A 16,454-nucleotide genomic window follows, 5' to 3' on the forward strand; every position below is an offset into this window, starting at 1 on the left:
AAGAGACCCTTAGACAGTGAAAGGGAAATGGCTGTGAGTAGAAGCTTGCTAGACCTTTGAGTCTGGAGAACATCCTCAGCTGAAAAGAACCCCCGGACTTTAGAAATTACAAGATTCCTAAGAGGGTTCCCGGCTGTGGAGGATTTAACACTATCAGGCCGCGGATCTCTTGTTTATTTTGGTTGGGCTAACACGAGACCATACTATCCAGCTGAGGAAGGAAGTCGCCAGGCTGAAGAGGTCATAAACAATCCCAGTTAGAAAAATATCCATTGGGCTTTAGTCAGAACAAAATAAATTGGGATAGTTACTGTGACTGATTTATACCCACATGCCGAAACCTTTATATTTTTTCCCTAAGGATGGAACAGTTTCGGCCCGTCTTGGATCCTCTTTAGGTCGAGCGGAAGCAGTGAAACAAGATACAGTTAAGGGAGTATTGCCTGAGCTATGCATGGTTACCTTCTCTCTCTCATGCTCTCAGTCCTCATTGGTATTCCCAGCGCTTCCCCGTTTTAATCAGGAGGTGATGAGGGAGGGAAGGAAGGCGATATGTGATAAATTGTTGGTAATGGCGGCCACCACACCCTCCATCACCCCCACACCACCACTTAGGCCAGGTGCAATCCACGGTCTTGCAGGCAGTGATTGTTTTACTCTGTGGCTCTCCCCTGCCGCCCTCTTTTTTGCTGTTGTGATGGTAGTGATGCAAGTGGTGGGGATGACTTAAGTTGCTTTATGTCGCCTGCCAAGTTGTTGCTGTTGTTGTGGTGGTTTTCTTGCTGTTGTTGTTGTTGCTGTTGTTGTCAAGGTAGTTAGTATTGTAAATTTATGGCTTGGTACCCGAGGCGTCCATGCGTTAGGTGGGTAAGATATGATAACCTGATTCTTTGATACCTGGTGATGAAGGTAGCCCTCTGGTAGGTGTACAAAAATAGCACGTTATCAGGTGTTTACATAGCCTGTGTTCAGGAAAAGTAGCCACTGTGAAGTATAAAAAGTAGTCCGCCTTACAAGAGTAGGTAGTCTCAGATTCTTATCCCCTTCAGTCCGGAGACGTCTTTTTATTTTTGTTATTTCCAGACAGTTCTAATCAGCTCAGGAAAGACCTCATACTGAAAGGGTTAATAGAAACCGTACCTATCTCGTCAGGTTCTGAAGGTGTCTTATAAGCTGAATAAAATCGTCAAGAAATGGAAAAAAAAGTGTTATCAGGTGGCAAAGGTAATTCCATAATAGCTGCAAAGATAGCCTGGAAATTAATAGTAGCCCAATTTGGATGTTAAAATAGCCCGTATCAGGTGAAAAGTTGCCATATCAGGTGTAAATGTAACCTGCAAACTATTTTAAGAGCCTGTAGAAGGTTTAAAACTAGCCCTGTATCATAAAAGCAGCCCATACCAGGTGTGAAAATAACCCATGTCAGGTGTAAATATAAGCTACAAATAATAACAGTAGCCTGTAAAAGATAAGATAAATATAGCCAGAGGTGTGAATGGTAGACAGAATTTTTATCCGGTGTAAAAATAGCTCATATAACTGTAAAACTGACCCGTATAAGATAGAAGGTAATTGCAGTATCTCAAAAAAAAAAAAGAAAAAAAAAAAGTAACCGGTCAAGCAGTTACCCTACCTGCGGCCCGGCGAGGTAGATACAGTCACAGTCAAAAATTCAAACTACTATTCTACTGCGTCTACTTTATTTTTGGGATGGCCGTCACTTTCCTCCCTGACCTATCATATCAAAGAGCATCATCCAAAAACATACTAAGTCTCTTTTACAGTTTAGGAAAGCAGCAGGGGGAAATGAGAAGCAGGACAGGTGAAGTATTTGGCAAAGAAACATACCCAAGCATCTCTCAACATTAAAGTACTAGCCAATAAAGAAAATGAGAAGCAAAAGAGATTAAATATTATCTGGAAAAACGTATCAGGCCTCTTAGCTTAGGAATTTGAAGTAAGAGAAGAGGTAAGAGGTTAGAAATTAGATGAATTTTTGTGCCCGCGTGTACGACAGGTTGACCAAAGAAAAACAGCGGGATGGGTACGATGGTGTGTGTGTGTGTGTGTGTGTGTGTGTGTGTGTGTGTGTGTGTGTGTGTGTGTGTGTGTGTGTGTGTGTGTGTGTGTGTGTGTGTGTGTGTGTGTAAGAGAGAGAGAGAGAGAGAGAGAGAGAGAGGAAGAAACTCAAAAATCAGAGTTCCCACAACATTCCATCACGAAACACAATAATCTCTCCCAGCTTCCTCTTTTTCTCCCTATACCAGGCAGGTTCTTTAGTTGACCACAAAATCACCACATCAAGCCCCAGCACTGGATTCCTTAAACTCACTTTGTAATTTCATAAAGTTGATTACTAGCTATTCTCAAGGTACTGTAATGATTCCCGCGTACAAAGGCTAACTGCTCGCTCGCCGGTAACTTAATTATAACTAGTAATTTGCCTGTAACTTATATGTAATTACTAAGCGGACGAGCAAACGTAGGGTTCCATACTTAAAAAAATTTTTAAAGCTCGACTGCTGTGTAAGATCGCTTGCCACTCACTTCACACTGGCTGTTTATGTTTTTTCCTTCACTCTTATAGCCGCCACTCACTTCGTATTGGCTGTTTATATTTTGTCTTCACTTATACAGCGCCTATGCACTTGACATATGAACTAGAGTGAATATTGATCCGAAAAATGTAAAGAAAAAGCTCTCTTGTAATAGAAAACCGCTACTAATACACGTTTATCCTGCAGATAGTTTTAAGATTCTTGCTTTACACAGGAGATTTTTTTTTTTTTAAAGATTAGGGGATATTTTTAGTACTGGAGAAATTAGATGTGACCTTCATTCCCGTTCACTACCAACCTCAGACTATTTTATTCATCTCAGAGAAAACCACCACAACAAAAGGTCAGCTACTTCAAGACGATGACCCCTTTTTATATTCTTGACCAGACGATTTTCAGCCAGTGAGATCGTTTGGTGTTAAGAAGAGTAAAATAGACAAGCCGTTAATCGAGGGTTAAATGTTAATCGAGATAGCTTTTTAACCGTAAGAAGTCAGAATGATACCCAGTGACAAGTATATTCGTTAGCCGAAGTAAACCAGGTAAATCGTCAGCTAAGTTTTAAGAGTAAACCCCCTTCACGATGAGAGGTTTCCTGACAGCTGAATTTAATCGTCTAATGGTAGGAAGGAAAATATATAACATCGTAAAGAAAGAGTTTTATTTGATTTCGTCATGACGTCTGTGATTGTCTGCCGGAACAAAGGTTATCTGATATTTGAGAGAGAGAGAGAGAGAGAGAGAGAGAGAACGCGCATTTTAGTATGTGTCTTTTTATCTTTTGGCTGCAGATTCACGATTACCGTACATACACGACAGGTAAAGATATGCTGGAAATAAAGATAAATAGATAAACAGGTAGATGAGTAAATAGACAGATAGACCGAGACATACAGGGACAGAAAGACAGAGAGACAGAAGACAGACAAAACCCCCACAGCATCAGCTCAAACCTAAGAGCGTAGTGGCTGTGGGGTCCTCTCTCTCTCTCTCTCTCTCTCTCTCTCTTTCTCTGTGCCTCTCGTGCCTGGTAGCAATACATCAGTGCCTGTGCCTAGATTGAGACGTAGCGCTGCAGTCTACCCTCCATTACCTTTATTAGACCCGGGGTGATAAATGCTTCAAGGCAAGTAACTCCTATGATATCTCTAATTTGGTGAGGTTACCTTGTGCATTGCTGATGAGGAAGCTAGCATATATGTCTCTAATGAATCTTTATTTCTCTCTCGCTCTCTTTCTCTCTCTCTCTCTCTCTCTCTCTCTCTCTCTCTCATGCCAGAGGTGGTAAAAGACTTAATGGCGCAGTTAACATGATACCAGTAATTCGCTAAGGATAAATGATGCCTAATTAGTGATGATGATGATGATGATGATGATGTACAGGAGTAAGTGATGCGAGCAGTTAGCAGATCCTCTGTATTTACTAAGCCAACTACATTTCTTTCTCTGATTCTGGGTTTAAGTCCAAAGCCAACCGCAACCTTCGTACAAACCCCAATGCCTGCAAACTTAGAAGTAAAAATGGTCTTGTCTCTATTTCTAAAGCCGTTATTACCAAGGGGCAAGCAAACATCTAGTTATGGAGTCATTTAGAGAGTAGCTATGAGGATTGGATGTGGTTAGTACTGCCTGCCACGTTATAGAGCGCATTCAGCAAGAAGGTAGAGAAAATGAGCTGCCAAAAACATCTTGCTGTCATCAAAGGCTGGGTAAGTGACCATCAGAATCTGTATGCTTGGCTCCCCCTTGCGGCTCTGTTTTAATAATGCGGCCAAAGAATGAAGAAAGGATTAGAGCAATAGGTGTGACTGTTCTACCACCTGGGGAATATCAATTTTGGCTTTGTTTTATCTTGATTTACAACAATGGGAAAGTGTCGAAAGGTAAATTTGGCTTGGTATGGTTATATTACACCATGGTACAGAAAAAAGCCGTTTAATCAGTGAAGAGATCAATTTTAATCATAATTCAGTTAGTGCAGCTGCAAGTAACTATCATAGTTATATATAATATTTTACAAGAAATTATCGTTAAGGTAGGGAGATAGAGTGGTTGCTCTACGTTCGTTAAGGGACGCTTACCATCCACTCACCTGATATTCAGGTGTCTCTGTACTGAGTGACAAGTCAGGTGGTTCCCTGAAATCCTTTAAACCTTTTACTACATTGGATAGTAACTTTATAAGCAGCCGATAGACACTACAGTAGGTGGTCTATGAGCTAAGGTGCTTCAACTGAATGTGGCCCATAAGGATTCAGTTTCAAGGAGTGGTTGGGATTTTTCACGTTATGTCGCTTAGGGAAGAGTGACTGGGCATCGTTGCCTTAAATATGTGGACCTCTACTCTCCTTGTGATGCAGCACAGATAGAAGGACTGCTACTGAGATTTCTATCAGTTAAATTAAGTCTTGTGACATTAGCTTGTGTAAATATTAATATGTTTCTAGAGCAGCAAAATTATTACATGTTTGAACTTTGGTGCATATAAAACACGTACGCTGTTTAAAAGGCCAGAGTTCTCCGCTTTCCTCTCAACTAAGCTCAGCATCTCCCAGGGGGCGTGGGGAGCAAGTAGACATAACCCCAGCTGAAGTTTATTGAGCAGGTCCACGATTATTACAGCACTAAAGCGTGTAAGCGTGGCCGGGGGTAGGAGCGTGGGAGGGGGTACTCCTATGATCACTATATCTCCGGCATCCATCTTGGTCGCCACCCCGTATATGGGCCTCGCTGAGAGGGTCGTGATAGGGGGCTCTGGTGTAGGCGATTTTTTCAGGTTTTTTCTTGCGCCACTTTTGGTTTGTAAAAAGAGGAAAGAGGGTGTATGACATTAAAACTGTTTATCTTTGGTACATTATCGTGGTGATATAAATTTTTGGTTGATTTTGTTTCCCTTGCCGCATTTTTTACTTGGAAAAAAAAAAAAAGAAAATATGTAGAAGTAAGTGTACCTTTTATCTCGTTCAGTGGCATTATTATTTGGAAAAAATTTAATAGAATACCTTGAGTATGAAAGATGACATTGAATTCATCTTTCTTGACGCTTCTGTCTTGTCCTGATGATGTGGTGATAAACTGATTACTTGTATATGTATATATTTACTATTTGTCCATGATTTACCTCGTGTTTAATTTTTTTTCTTTTTATATTTGTCATGATATAATTTTCAGGTTGTAAATACTCTATAGGTAGCTACCTTCTTAATTATTTGTTTTATTATTTTTATTTATTATAATGAACCTTTTTTTTTTTTTTGTCTGGAAAAAAGAATGCCTATGACGGACAACCCATTTACTACGGTGACGTTTTTATTAATTTAACCCTTGCTGCCATCAGACGATTTTATTCGGCTGAGAAAAGCCACTCATACTTTCCAGTCTGAAAAGTCTCTCTTAGACTGAATAAAATCGCCTGGAGGTAGTGGAAAATAAATAAATAAATAAACGATGTTATCGAATGGAAGGGTTTGAGCTGTTTTCTTTTCCTAGGCTGAATAAAATCGTTTGGAGGTAGCAAAAATATAACTAGAAAACACTCAGAGAGCGTATACCTCCGCCATTGCCATTGCCATTAAAAAGGATCAGGATCCCGATCTGTGGAGATATTGTTTGGAAAACATTGGATCCGGATCCTCCCCCAAATTTAATCAATTGCTCCTTGACCCATGGCCCACTCATCCACAAAATTTTATTGAGATTTATTGAGAACTTTTGGAGATTGTGTGCAGGATACATAGGATCCGGATCCACCCCAAAATTTAATCATTTCTTTCTGGGCCCATGGCACACCCTTTCACAAAATTTCGTTGAAATTCATGGAGAATTCGAAAATATCGTGTGGACAAACAAACAGGCAAACATTAGTGAATATATAACCTCCTCCAGTTTCGTTGGCGGAGGTAGAAAAAAAAAAAAAAAAAGTCTTCACGCTAAAAAGACTATGGCAGTTTGCTTAATTTCTTTCAGTACAAGCTGTCCTTCCGTAAGCTACAGAAAGGTGTGTGTGGGGGGGGGGGAAACTTAAAAGAAAAAGGAAAATTTTTGTTTGGAGATAAAAGGAAAACAGGGGAATAAAGGGGCGAGATAAATGAGAAAAGAAGAAAAATGGGGAGAAGAAGAAAAGAAGTTTGGAGGTAGCGAGATAAATCCCTTCAGTCTAATGACATATTTTTTGTAGTTTATTCTTGCTGCCTGCAGACGATATTTTTCAAGAAGAAGAAAAGAAACTCTTACTGACCGGGTTAATGAAGGCCGTATGTAATCCCTGCAGTTCGAAAGGTCTGTCTTAAAGTGAATAGAATCGTCTGGAGATATCAAGAATCAAAAAATACGTCATTGGAGTGAAGGGGTTAGTTGAAACAAGACGTGTCATCGTACTGAATGGGTCGTTTACCTTGCTGTACATCACCGCTGGAAACGCTTCTGTTTAATTATTAATGAAAATTTTGGTGACCTGTTTAACACCTTCATTTTTTTTTTTTCACTTTCATCAAACCGCCACCAGACCCTTTTTACAACTTAGGAAGAACCTCTGTTATGGAAGGAGTTAAAGAAGGCCATATCTAACCCCTCCAGTTCGAAAAATCACCCCTAATCTGACTAAAATCGCCTGGCACTGTTTGAAATATAGTGAAGAAGTCGTCATCGGATTGAAAGGATTATTATACTGTGCTGGGCGCTTCCTCTGTAGTGAAAATTATGATCTACCCTTTCAAGTTTTTTTCCCTTTTTACTTTCTCTCTTCGGTTTTGGCAAAAGAATTCGTATGACATCTAATAGATCTTTGTGGACATGATCACTTGAGACATTGACGTGTGTCCCTATTGTCTTAGTGATAGATCAGATGCTTAAGGAAGTTGTTTGTGGCCTTGTGGGTTTTGGCAAAAAGTTCGTGATGATTTTAAGTCCCTGTCTGAAGGTAGTTCTGTTAAATTTTGAGGCTGGAAATATTTGCTAGATACTGTTACATAGATGTGTCATTGTTTTCAGAAGTCGTGATATGATTTTCTGTTTGAAACATTTGTATTTATTTTTCTTTTCTTAAAAAAAAAAAAAATGTCTTCGTAATTGAATACCTTACTACAAGAGATGCTTTTCTTTCTTCTTTGGTCTTCAAAATTATGGTCTACTGTTTGTTCATTTATTTATTTATTTTTCTAAGACCTCTTGCATGACCTTACCGGTTTGGAAAAAAGATTTCCTCAGAGACATCAATGTAACTTATTATGCACTGTTACTTGAGACGGTTCTGTGTTTTCTTTAAGTCGTGAAAATTTGAGTTATATGCTGGAGGCATGATTCTTGGCCTCGGAAAAAGAATGCTTGTGACATTATATCATACTAGACATTATCGATGTACTACTTCTGTGTTTTCCACAGTCGTTTTGCGGTTTCTTGTTTTGCATTATTTATTTATTTATGTATTTATTCATTTATTCATTCATTCTTGTTTCTTTTCTATAGTCTCACTAGTTTTGCAGCAGAATCAGTGACATTTTTCTCGACATAAAGGTTTGAGGTCGTTCCAGTGTTTTCTTGCTCTTTCATGCCTTTTTTCCTTATGTCACTATTCTCTTAAAATATAAAGGGCCAAGGGTGTTCAGTATATCACATGTTACTATCACCTACTTGCATCTGTGTTTTCCAGAGCTGCTTTATCATTCAGCATTTATTTATTTCATATTATTCATCTATTGTGCATAGTCTCACCTTGTTGAAAAAAAAAAAAAAAAAAAAGCTTGAGACAGAAATAAATTATATGTCTATCTTACTAGTCAATACCCTTTAGATAACTTTGCTTTCATAAGTCGTGGATGTAAAAAGTATGCTACACTGTTTCTTGCTGTTTCTCATTTACTACTGATCTCTTCAGTTTTGGATACAGAATACCTGAAGCACTTTTTAAACATTACCGTTTATTAGGTCGTCAAAGATGATGGTTTTCTAAGGTAATTTTTCCCTGATTTCTTTAGTTTTGGAAAATAATGTTTATGATGTTCAATATATCATACTAGACACGGTCATTTACACGCTTTAATGTTTCCTAAATCTTTTATGGTTTGTTGTTTTACTGTGGTTTTTATTGATGTACTCCATTTATTTTTTTACATTATATTTATTTTTGCGTGGCTATACCGGTTTAGAAAATAGAATGCTTGAGACAGTTGGATATATCTTAATAGACATTATCAGTGAAGTGCTGCTGAGTCTCCTCGCTTCTTTCAGTTTGATGACTTATTTTGATATCGCTACCACTCCCATTTACCTTAGAAGAGCATCCTACTGGCAAAGGGGTTATTGAAGGAAGTATCGTATCTCCTTAGTTTGATAAAACCCTCCTAAGCCTATTACAGTTATATGATTGTGAAAGAAATAAAAAAGAATGAAACAAAGAAAGAAGTTAAAAAAGTGAAGAGGGTAGGTTGCGAGAATTATGATTCAGTTCGCTGTTTAAGTGTATTTTAATATTGTTATATAATTTTTTATATTTAACATGTCTCGTCAACGAACAAAAAGAATTCTAAATCTTTTTTTTTTTTTTTTTTGGGGGGGGCTCTATATTATTAAGACATTGTCACTTCGATACTTCTATTTTACAGAGTCGTAAAATTTTTGATCTGTTGTTTAGTTTATCTCCAGTTTTTTTTTTCCTTTCTTCTGCGACTTGGAGAAAGACTGCTTAAGATACTTTAAAAATATTTAATCAGGTATTACAAGTTAGGATGCTGCTGTAGTTCCTTAAATAGCGACAATTGTAATTACCGGTTTATAAGTCATGAACAGTTTTTTGTTTTTGTTTTGTTTTCTGTGTATTACTCGTCTCCCCGGGTAGGAAAAGGAAGTGCTTAAGACATTCTCAATAAATCTAACCAGGCATTACTAATTAAGACGCCACTTTACTCGCACTGTACTTCTTTAAGCATCTCCCCCCCCCATCCACATCATCCCTCGAGTTAACGAAGCTTCATTTAAGTGCTCGTCCCCGTCATAGTAAAAGCAGTTACAAGGTGCTCGCCTCCTGTAACGGCCTATTAAACGCTGTAACAATCCGCTCTTTTCCTGGCTATATCGTAGGCCGTCCAGAGCTGCCTAGAAATGCGTGTGTTGAGGCCAGGCCATAGTTCACTCATTTTTTAACTTTTTTTATTTGGGGAGGAGCTAAATATCAACAGTTGTTTTTGCTGCTGGTGTTATTGTTGTTCTTGATATTGTTGTTCCTGTTGCTGTTGTTTTTGTTTTATTTGAAAGACATTTGCATACCTTGATTACCGAAAAGGAGTCACATTTGTACGATACCATGTTTTTTTTATTTCTATTTTATTTTTGGCCTTGTTATCATTAGACGGCCAAGTTCACAAAGACAGTAGAGGGGTTAAAAGCAGCAGCCTTGAGCTCATTCACAACTGCTTTTTTTTTTTTTTTTTTTTTTTTTTTTTTTTTTAATGCTCCATTACCAGACGATTTTATTCGGCAAAAACTTCTTGTAGTAATAGTCAACTGTTTTCTTTTTTTTTCTTTTTACATGTCGTGCGTTTAAAATGCTCATAATACCTGTTCCGTGTTTTAATTTATTGCTTTTTTTTAAAGGGGGTCAGTGGAGTACATGAGGGAGGATGCTTGGAGTGGCGGAAGGGAGTGGTGATCAGGGCTGATAGAGAGATGACAGATGTTTTTGTGGAGGTCACCCTGCATTGGACGTCCAGTAATACATACATATATACATGCACAGATGAGTGGGTAGACAGACAGATAGAGAGAGAGATGCACGTTTGATGGTAGCTTCTGGCAGTAGAAATATAGATAGACAGATGGATACGATTTGGATGATGGTGTCTGACAGTTGAGAGATGTTACCTGTGTCACTGCGTATGTATATCGCTAGGAGGAAGAGCGACAGCCAAATTTACCTTTCCTCATACTGGTCTGGTACGAATCAGGGAGAGTGCATCCCACGCTATCGCTGAGCCACAATGTATTCAGTGGAACGATAGATAGATAGATAGACAGGAAAATAATTAAAAAGAGAGCATTTTAAAAACCACTTTCCATGGACGGGTAAAAAATAAATAAAATGAGCTCCTCTCACTCCTTGTCCTTTCTCCCCCTCCACTCTCATTTTCCTCTCTCCCCCTCTCTCCCTCTCCTTTCTCCTCCCTCATTCCCTCTCCCTCAACACAAGGGAAGTACTACACGCAAATCGAGAGACAGGTTCTAAATTTACACCTGAACTTTCTCCCATGCCTCCTGCAGGTGCCTCAGAGGACTGGGATAGGAACGGCCGGCACTGTGATCTGGCTGTCGTTAGTGGTGATGTACAGGGCAGTTTTGGTCGCCGTCACACTGGAGGTAGTCTGGAATTGGACGTCTGGCGATAGATACACAGGAAGATAGAGCTTGCCGTGGTCGTAAATAGATATATAAATAGACAGACAGACGCAGCTTTCACACAGGCAAGATGGGAAAAAGATGGGCACACCTCTCTCCCTCGCGAAAATAACATTCCATTACGTAAACACCCACATCAGACAGACAGGTTTCTAAATTTAATCCAGCTGGACTTGTAATCGACCCTGAAGGCGTCTGACAGTATGATAGATAAATAGATAGATACACACCACTTTCCACACCGAGAATGCGACAAAGATAGACGCCTTTCTCACCAACTTTACACTTACACTACACTCAGAATATAAACGACAGGTTCTAATGTTAATCAGCAGGACTTGTAATCGTCCCTAAAAGGTGATACATTCTCGGGCTCGAACCTCGGATGTTGTCATTTGGAGCTGTTGTAGTGGCGATAAGAGGGAGCTGGAGGCAGTTTTGGTCTCGCCCACCCCGGATCAACTCTAGGATTAGGGCAATATATAAATAGGAAGATAGATGCTGTGTACATTTGGTAATGCAGGACTGTGTCAGTGTGGAGAGAACTTGCCTGCTTGTTCGGTCTGGTAACCCTTGGACCAGTGTCACAACTTCAGACCCACTCTCACAGCCCCTGGTCCACTCATTTAGTCTCCTGGTCCACATTCACAGCCCCTGGTCCATCCTTAATCTCCTTGGTCTACTCTTATAACCTCTGGTCCACTGTATTAGTTCCCCTGGTCCACTCTCACAGTCTTTGGGCCACTCTCGTAGTCCCCCTGGTCCACTTTTACAGCCTTGCTGGTCCACATACTGTACAGCCTCTGGTTCATTTTCATGGCTCTCAGACTGGTCCATTTTCATAATTCTAAAATTGGTTCACTCACATCTACACCTCTGACTTATTCTCATAACATTTGGCCAACTCATAGTCTCTGGTCCACATTCTTAGCCCCTGGTCCATTTTTATAGCCAGTGGTCTACATTCACAGACGCTGGTCGACTTTACAGCCATTGATTACCACTGATCCACCCGTCGAACCTCACACTAAACCACCTTCGTTTTAAAAATATCTCACTCATTTTCTTTAACCCCTTCAGTACTTTGACATTTTCTAGTTTATCCTTGCTACTCCCAGATAATAATATTCAACCCAGAGAGAACCATTTTGACTGAAGACATGAATACCAGCCTCCACAAACCCCTTCATACGATGGCGAGTGTTTTGTTTTTATTATTACAACCACTAAAAAGCTTCATACACCCCCAAAAAGGACTTCTTAATTTATTTGTTCACTACGATAACAATTTCTCCATTTTTACTCACGTTGCTGCCAAAAATTGTTCATCTCTCAAAGGGACCCCTCCATGAGCCCCTCCACTACTGCCATCAATGTTCTGTTCAGTTCTTCTCACCAAATGATTTTATACACCTCACGAAGAATCTCTTCTGGTGAAGCGACTTACGTATTTTCTCAAGTTGTTTTCCCAAACAATAAGAAACACCTATTACCTGCCAGTGATTTGTATTTCACGTGTTTTCTTTGTTTCCGGTAATTTATTCGATTTTTTTCTTTTTTCAGATGATGGGGAAAAGTTTGAGAAGCCTCGGTTGTGGTAAGAAGTTTTTGTTTATTCTCTCTCTCTCTCTCTCTCTCTCTCTCTCTCTCTCTCTCTCTCTCTCTCAGTAGAATATAATTTGATATTTTCCTAACATGATATCTTAGAAGAAACTTGGGATTTATGCAACATGTAAGCTTACTATCAAACCGCGGTGTGTGTGTGTGTGTGTGTGTGTGTGTGTGTGTGTGTGTGTGTGTGTGTGTGTGTGTGTGTGTGTGTGTGTATGTGTGTGTGTGTGCGTGTGCGTGTGCGTGTGCGTGTGCATGTGCGTGTGTGTGTGTGTTACGATCCACATAAATCCAAGCACAGGCACGGAGGGAAATTCACTTTTCTGTCTAGTCCCACATCTCTCCCAAACCCCCACATTCTCTCCTCCCCCCATCCTTCTCTCCCCCACCCCTACATATTCTCCTTCCCCCTACCTTCTCCCCTCCACCCCAACCTTCTCCCCCACCCGACCTTCTCCCCAACCCCAACCTTCTCTCCATCTCACCATCCCAACCCTACTCTTACCTCCAGCCTTTACACACTCGTTGCAGATTACGAATATTCATATTTTTTCTCAGGTCTTTAAGGAAATAAGTAAGTAAATAAATAAATTAAAATATAAGCCTAGTCGTGTTAACCGTTTACCTGCAACTTACGTGTATGCCCTATTATGTCTGATTCCAGAGAGATTCATTAAGCTTATCCAAGTCTTGTCTATTTTTGTGGTGGCCAACTCTAAGCTACTTTTATCTGGTTAAAGCCGAGCGAAATTATTCAGCTAAGAACACAGCATTCTTACTAACTGGATTAAGAAAACCTCTTGTAATGAAAGAGTTAAGCATCACTTATTTGAGAGCACTATATGCGGCTGACCTGCGCGGGCACTTGTACGAAGTAACTGGCTATTTTAACCATAACGTTCATAAACGAACCGGACCCCAACTTGAGGGTATGAGGCTGCGAGGAGGTCGACTCTTCGCATCATCTGACGTGGAGGCTAGATACTTTATTCTGCTTGACTCCTGACTGTTTTATATATTATAGAGAAGCCTTACGCAAAAATTGAACCATAACCCTGATGCCGCTGTCCTGACACCAGCTAAGGATAATTATGCAGGTGCGAGGTAATTTATGCGCATCACCAGACAAGGTCAGGTGGTCTGGTACTGCGGTTATGAAGTTCTCTGATTAGCTCCTGACGATTAATTCCACCGAAATCGTTTACATTAACCTTCAGATGAATGTCCTAAGAAGTAAGAATATTCACATCACCAGACACGAAAATAAACTAGCCTTTCAGTGTGATAATATAGTTTGTTATTCTCCTGACGACTTTAGTCATTATAGAGAAACCTCAGACAGTTATATACCTAACTAAACACCAGCTACCGGTCGTTATAAGGGTGCGAGAAGGTTGCGCGTGTCTGTGCATTCACCAGACAAGATCAAGTGGGATTTCTTCCCGTTCCCCGGCGCACTGACTCACTCACCCACTGGAGGCTGCTGAAGGCCGTAACTTAAACAGGAGGTCACACTGCAGACAAGTGACCTAGTTTGTGACTCATAATTTTAAACCTGATATTCCCCCGTCTCTTTTGTCACTTTTTATTTCATTCATAATATCACTACAGCAGGTTTCTGTTAAGTTGAGTCAGACTGTCAGTATCTTGTGCCGGTGCCGAATAAGCTTTACTTTTTAGAGTATAGGAGTTTTCCTCAGTTGAGTATTATGCACATCTCAGCCATAGATGAGAAGGGAAGTTACGACGACGACGACGACGACGACGACGACGATGATGATGATGATTGCCTGCCGGTAGTTGGAATATTATACCAAAATACAACTGTCTCTTTAAGGATTCATGACCCTTAAAAATAACAAAGAAAAAGATGATTCCCCCCCATCTCTATTTTTTTTTTTTTCTTTTTTTTTTTTTTTAGTCCAAAGGAGAAAGCAGAGTTTGGGATACTCTAGAACTCGTCTCTCCCAAAGAGTGTGAAACAGGAGTGAGTCGACATCAGAATCTTGTTATATCCGATATGCCTGGACAGGTCGAGTCTTAAAGATTAGAGGTCGGAAACAGGGGAATGAGAACAGGAGACAGAGTTCTAGAAAATACAAAAGACTGAGAATACATAGAAGGAGAAGGGAGTCTTTTGCATGGCTGATGATTGCTTACATGAATTATTTAAAATGTGTAAAAGGAGAAAGCAGACTTGTTCAGAGTAACATGAGTTGCATGGATGAAAGATTGCCAGTATATTAGAGGAGGGGGGGGGGACACTGTTAAAGAGATTACGAATTTGGTATAATAAAAGACAGAGAATGCATAGAAAGAGGAGGCAGACTGACGAGTTGAAGTTATGAAAGTTTAAAATTACGTAAGCGAAGGAGGCGGCAAACTGTACTCGAGTTAACTATGATCTGTCTCCTGTAAGGTGGTCTAAAATTGTCCTCTCTCCGGTTAGCTGCCTCTCTCTCCAGTTAGCTACCTCTCTCTCCAGTTAGTTGCCTCTCTCTCCAGTTAGCTGCCTCTCTCTCCAGTTAGCTACCTCTCTCTCCAGTTAGTTGCCTCTCTCTCCAGTTAGCTGCCTCTCTCTCCAGTTAGCTACCTCTCTCTCCAGTTAGCTGTCTCTCTCTCCAGTTAGCTACCTCTCTCTCCAGTTAGCTGTCTCTCTCTCCAGTTAGCTACCTCTCTCTCTCTCTCTCTCCAGTTAGCTGCCTCTCTCTCGCCATTCCACACCTAGCCCAAAATACTGTACAGTATACATGTGGCTTGTTGCCACACCAAATAGCCTTAGCAAAAATAATCTTCAGATTATGGAGAGCGTATTTTAGAACCACGCACGCACACACGTACACACACACACACACACACACACACACACACACACATATATTGTCCCATTAGTAACTTTCGGAAGGCCTCACTCAACACGTGCGTCAGCATATCGAACACACAAAGCAGAGAGAAAGTTGCTGTTGATCCCACACCAAGGAATGTATGAATATTAAAAAGGTATATTATGAATCCGATGTGAATATGGAAAACAACATGACCTCAGACTCACACCTGTAGTTAGAGAGGGAGTAAATGATTAGCCTCAGGTGGATGACCCTTACTTCCACCCTTGACCTTTTAGCAATCATCTCCATTAACCCCTTCATTGAGAGGATATATCTGTGTGTGTGTGTGTGTGTGTGTGTGTGTGTGTGTGTGTGTGTGTGTGTGTGTGTGTGTGTGTGTGTTTGGAGGGAACACTTGGGATGAAGGTGTTTAAGGGCATTGTTTCTCTCAACTAAGTAAATCTTATTTGTGCTGAGTGTGCTTAATCGAGATGTAGGTTTTATCTCCTTAATTATTAATCTCTGTTAAGAATAATACAATTGCCTGACGTAGCACGAATAAAATATACTTGTTAATAAACTGAAGTATGAAATATGGAAGACACCAGGTATGAAATATTCTGCAGAAGACGTCGGGATGGTGAAGGGGTTGATAGATGGCGTGAAGCAAGAAACACAGCCAAACAAATATCAGATGTTAAAGCAATAGCGTGTTTAATTCAGGAAATACTACACATCAGAACATCCCTCCCTGTTTGATCAATCGTGTTAGGTAGGAAGTTACATCAGAAAGAGTCACTCAAGCTTCTGTGACTCAGCCGAATGAAAGCGTGTGTCGGTACCTGCAATATTAAGAGTTGTCCCAACCATAAGAGGGTTAAAAGTGACTTAACAGTCAAGCTCCATGATTTACTCAGCTAAATAAATCGTCTGACGTTATCTGGAGCAAAATACAAAAGAAATCTTGAGACGGTTCATAAAAACCTGAGGAAGAATCGGTAAGAATGAAATATACCAAGACGTCAAGGTGGTGAAGGTGTTGATTGAGGGTGTGAAGCAAAAAGTTCAGCCA

The sequence above is a fragment of the Coenobita brevimanus genome, chromosome 24 (assembly GCF_032717465.1).
Source record: "Coenobita brevimanus isolate Jiangsu-jjx chromosome 24, ASM3271746v2, whole genome shotgun sequence".
Taxonomy (NCBI): Eukaryota; Metazoa; Arthropoda; class Malacostraca; order Decapoda; family Coenobitidae; genus Coenobita; species Coenobita brevimanus.